This window comes from Drosophila subpulchrella, unplaced genomic scaffold (assembly GCF_014743375.2).
Source record: "Drosophila subpulchrella strain 33 F10 #4 breed RU33 unplaced genomic scaffold, RU_Dsub_v1.1 Primary Assembly Seq60, whole genome shotgun sequence".
Taxonomy (NCBI): domain Eukaryota; kingdom Metazoa; phylum Arthropoda; class Insecta; order Diptera; family Drosophilidae; genus Drosophila; species Drosophila subpulchrella.
Window position 1 is genome coordinate 287,776 of NW_023665696.1, and position 5,998 is coordinate 293,773.

A 5,998-nucleotide genomic window follows, 5' to 3' on the forward strand; every position below is an offset into this window, starting at 1 on the left:
CATGGTTTTGTTTCGTAAAATTGTTAACGCCGTAAGATACTGCTGACTTCGAATTTTATAAAGGCTCATTGCCATTTCTGCAGCTTCCCTCCAACCTACGTATTGTGTTGGTTCCCCGGTGAACTTTGGTAATGATTTGATTACTTCAAGAGTGGTTTTACATTTTATATTTGGGTCAACTTCTTGAATTTTATAGTCCTCTACTATGTTTGCAACTGTAGCTAACTTGTCTTCCTAGCCCTCTATTTTGTTGCTTACTTCGCTCAATTGAACATTAATTGATCTATTAATTAATTTCATAGTTAAGTTACTGTCTATGGCTAAGCCCCCTGCAGAAAGATTATCTGAACCTCCAGTTGCCATTGTTAAATTTAATTTATAACGATCTATTAAATTTTCCAGATTATTTTCTTGAATTCTCAATGTTTTTTTTTGTCAAATTTTGTTGGCCTTAATAAATTTTTTAAAAGACCCTTTTTAAAATAAAACAATGAAGAACGCTACAGACGATTACCTGGCTATCAGATACCCGTTACTCAGCTATAGGAACCAAAGGAATATGGAGATATGCAGGCAGCATACCGAGAATGAAATGCGCCACCTACCCGCGAACTCAATATATGGTTATGTGGGCGGTACTACCGCCGCGGTAGACAGACTTAAGCGTTATGGGCGTTAGAGTGGGCGTGGCATATTATTTTTGGGTTAATCGATTGGTATTGACGAGACTAATACATTTCAGTTAAAATTTTTTTCTAGCTTGAAAATTGTGGGCGCAACAGTCTTAGGCGGTTTGTGGACGTTAGATTGGGCGTGACAAGCTTCTTGCGCAGCGCAAGTTTGTTTTACCAGCGTGCCACGCCAACTCTAACGCCCACAAGCCGCCCAAAACTTTGGCTCCTACAGTTTAAAAAGCGGTTATACCGGTAGATTGTCATAAAAAAATGTTGTTACGCGAATGTGCAACGCCCACAAACTTCCCGAAATTGTGGCTCCTACGGTTTTAATGCTAGTAAAAATTGTTTAATAATATTTAATGGTTTTGTCAATACCTTTCGATTAACCTAAAAAAAATTTGCCACGCCCACTCTAACGCCCAAAATTGCCCATAAAGTTTTAATCTATCTGTCGCCCTCATAACCATATATTTAAATTGCGGGTAGTTTGTGCTTTAAAATCCCGCTTTGCTGCTTGTATATCGCAATCTCCCTCTTGCTCCCTTTAGCTGAGTATTGGGTATTTGATAGTCGAGGCACTAGACGCTTTATTCTACATGTTAGATACATTTTCCCGAAAACAATTTCCCCTTTAATCTCCGAGTAAATTGATGACAAGTTGATTGAGTTGAGTTTTTATTTGTTTTTCTCTGTGTTAAAATTTGGGATTCGGCATACAGATTTTAGGACTACTTAAGTAGCCCAAGTTTATTACATCAGAGTGCCAAACCCACGCTCATAACGCGTAAGCCTGTCTGGCGGCCACATCATCTCCTATCTAAATGCTCAGAATCGTACCAATTGCATTGTTATTTTAAAAGTTATGACCAACAAAGTTAAATGGCCATTGGCATGGTCAGTAGAACTGCTACTGCTGTGGCTGTGGTATCAGTGGTGAAAGCCGCGCTAATAGGAATGCCCTAGAATATTATTTTATTTTAAATTTTGTATCTGATAGTCGAAACACTCAACCACAGCGTTCCTTCTTGTTATACCCTTGCACAGGGTATTATGATTTCTGTCAGAAATTTGCAACGCAGTGAAGAAGACGTTTCCGACCCCATAAAGTATATATATTCTTGATCAGCATCACTAGACGAGTCGATCTAGCCATGTCCGTCTGTCCGTCCGTTTCTACGCAAACTAGTCTCTCAGTTTTAAAGCTATCGGACTGAAACTTTCCCAAAAGTCTTCTTTCTCTTGCAGGTAGTACATAAGTCGGAACCAGCCGGATCGGACAACTATATCTTATAGCTCTCAAAGGAATAATCGAAAAAGAAATTAAAAAAATTATATATTTGGTGTGTTTTAACATTTAGCCTTCAAAGCTTGGAAATTACATAACTTAACTTGTTTTGAATTTCGAATTAAATTTGATCAAAAGCGGACGACTTTATCATATAGCTCCCATAGGAACGATCGGAAAATTGGTGGGAAAATAATATGAAACAAATTATAGCTTCGGTGTTTTTTGACATATTATCTTATACTATTGGGAATATCATTTTTTGTATTTTTAAATTTAATAATTATAGCTGCAAGGGTATACAAACTTCGGCATGCCGAAGTTAACTTCCTTTCTTGTTAAGCATAACGTCCTACGCTTGAAAATAACATTTTTTAATTAGTTCTGAATTTCGAATTTAATTTTATCAAAATCGGTCGACTATATCATATAGGTGCCATAGAGACGATCGAAAATTGGTGGGAAAATAAAATGAAACAAATTATTGGTTCGGTGGTTTTTGACATATTACCTTATACTATTGGGAATATTATTTTTGTATTTATAAAAATTTGGAATGAAATTTAATAATTATAACTTATTTACTTAACTTGGCTTGCCGAAGTTAATTTCTTTTCTTGTTATTGTCTGATTTTTATCGCATTAATCTTATCCTTACCTAGCATTGTTGGTATTAGGAATTATTTTAACTTAACTTTCATGAATATGATTTCTTACTGAATAAGTAATAATTTAAAACAGTGGTCGGCAGCGGCCTATCTAGTGAGCATAGGAAAGTGTTCTGCCCATCCTCTGCTCGCTCACGTATAACGTAGATGTTCGTATGACTTCGGGTCTTTTTTTCTCAGCTTCGGCGTGTTTTTTTGCTTCTGCGGCAGAGAATTTCAGTGCAAAACAGAGAAACGTCAGGCGTCAGAGCGCTGCGCGCCAACTTCGTGTTTTTTACACTTACACTAATGCAAGGCAAACTGTGATGGTATGTGTGTGCCGACCACTGATTTAAAATAAGAAAAGGAAAGCAAATAAAGAACTCATACATAGCCTCCCAATTTTTAATGTCCGAAGACACTTACCCTCTTGGCCATCATTTTAAAACAGCGGTCGACAGAGTTCTATTAGGGGGCCATAGGGAAAAGCTCTGCTCGTCCTCTGCCGACAGACGTCCAGCGTAGAACAGCAGTCGTCCCACACACATCGATAAACTGTTTTGTGTTGGGACCTTCAGTCTAACTTCCAACTATCATATCAACAAAAGTTTAAAAATCAAATCGCGTTATTCATTAATTGCTAATTGTCGCCCAATCAACAGTAAAAACTATTATTAAAAAATTATTTGTGTAAGCCATTTAATAAAATACTAAAAATATGGGAGTAACTTGAGAGCTCATTGTTCACGCTTGCCTCTTTATTTTAGTTGAAATTGTAAATCATAAGCTTTCTTGGTCTGCATAGCCCAACCAAATGTATAACCAAAAGCAGAACACATAACTTCGTGAAGGAAATATAATTGACTCCGTTATAATTTTTGGATCGAGCTCCGCCATCTGCACAGGACCAGAGGTGGTGCAATAACAACAACCACTGGCATTTGCACAAGGGCAAGTCTCACCTTTGGCTGCCACCCATTAGGCAGCGGATTATACATTGGCGACCGTGACAGGTCTGCTGTCTTGAACATTAACAACTCGGCTACGAAGGATTCTGTAGCAGCTACAATTCAAGCGGATCAGTTGGAAAGTTATCTCAACTTGGACTTTTTCGGCATCACACCATTACGTCACCAGTACACCTTAGACAGTTAAATGCAGCACGTAAGCTTTGAAAGCGGCATACTTAACCCAGTTCACATGTTGTTTGATCTTACTTACGCAAATAATACAAATAAAAAAAAGTCTGTTTAAATCTAGTTATATAGGTGTGATTTATTTGACATATGCCGTACAAGCTTCTCAGAACACGCGGGCTCGCTGTACCCCAGTTTTACATCAAAAAGTTTCTCTTAAACTGTTGTAAAGGTTTCAAAACTTGTCAAAGCCTCTCAAACGCATTTTCTTTGGCTGATCTTTCATCTCTCTGCAAACATGACCAAACCATCTGTAGAAGAACAGCTAGCTGCACTAAGGCGCAAAAGAACTCTGCTGAAACATGCAACGAATTTCAAATCGATCGGTTGCATTGGACGCTGCATCGGCAGAGTGTCACTTGGCCCTTTTGGAATCGCACTTTAGGCAATTGTGTCAAGTTCAACAGCAAATTGAAGAAATAGACTTGGAAGAAGATTGTCGCGATCAGTCTGAAGCAGAATTTACAGCAACAAAATCTTCGCTTTTAAAACGTGCAAGTGTTAACAAGCGCAATGACCCTGAGGACTCAGTCTTGATAAATTCCACCTGCTTAGGAGCCAGTTCCCATAATCGATTACCTTCTCTAAAACTCCAAAAATTTGACGGAAAATATGGCGAGTACTATCGTTTTACTGCAGCCTTCAATCATATGGTTCATGATGATGTCTCACTCTCTGATATTGGCAAGTTTACGTATCTACTCGGATGTCTTTCTGGTCCTGCATTGAGTGTAGTGGCTGCATTTCAAGTATCGGAAGAAAAGTACAAAAAGGCATTGAAGCGCCTTAAGGAACAATACGATAAAAAGTGTTGATATTACTCGAACATGTATCTAGACTTTTCGCCATTTCTCAAATGAGAAAGTCTGATTCTTCATCCCTTCGAGAAATTTTAGATACAGTGGCAGCGTTGCGTGGTTCGCTTCTCTCTCTTGGCACCGAACAAATGCCTTTGAAGCCGTTTTAATAAAGCTCGTTTTGCAATAGGTCTATTCAGGTTTAAAACATGCTTTTGATCGAAGTCAGAACTATGAGCAGTTTCCAACTTGGAGGCATTAGGTAGGCATTGTCAGTTTCAAGAATGCAGCGCAAAGCCGGGCTAGGAGTTCAAGCTGTATGATAAGCGTTCAGATAAACTAGTTCATCCCCACAAAAAGGCATTCCTAACGGCTAGAGGCAGTTGTATTAAATGCGATTCTACAGATCACATTACCAGTTACCAAGACAATAGCACTGACTCAACCCGTCACTCGTATAGAATCATCAACGTGGTCAATCCGTGACGGAATAGATTTGGCTGACCCATTGCTTGTTAAACCACAGAAAATTGACATTTTACTAAGCACCCAGCAATTCTTCGAATAGTTTACTGGCGGAAAATTGTCATTGGGGCCTGGGCTGCCATGCCTACTTAACACTACACTCGGAGGGATTATTGGTGGACAAGTGGTTGACAATTCGCAATCTGGGGCGAAGGCTAATGTTTTTATGTGCAAAATCTCTCAGTCCCAACAGCTGAATGAAAATCTAAAAAGGTTTTGGGAACCCGAATCATATCCAGAACCATCTCAAAACCAGAACACAACTGAAAAGGAAGAATGTGATCGCCACTTCTGTGAAAACTAGGCTTTTCTCGAGAATGGGCGAGTTCAAGTTCGGCTTCCCTTTACAAAGACTACCCAGTGGAAATTGCCAAGCAACGATTTTGGCAAATAGAGCGTCGTTTACAACGTTTACCCGATCAAAAAAATGTATTCTAATATTATGCACGAATATATTCTGGGGCACATGCAACCTATAGATAGTTATACCCGTTACTCGTAGAGTTAAAGGGTGTACTAGATTCGTCGGAAAGTATGTAATAGGCAGAAGGAAGCGCTTCCGACCCCATAAAGTATATATATTCTTGATCAGGATCACTAGCCTATTCCATCTAGCCATGTCCGTCTGTCCGACTGTCCGTATGAACGCTGAGATCTCGGAAACTATAAGACTTGCAATACTGGGATTAGGATTGCAGATTCCTGAGATTCTTGCGCAGCGCAAGTTTGTCTCAGCAGGGTGCCACGCCCATTCTAACGCCCACAGACCGCCCAAAACGGTGGCTCCTACAGTTTTAATGCTGGAATACAAATTTTAACTGAAAAGTATTGTTCTCATCAATACCAATCGATTGACCCAAAACAAATTTTG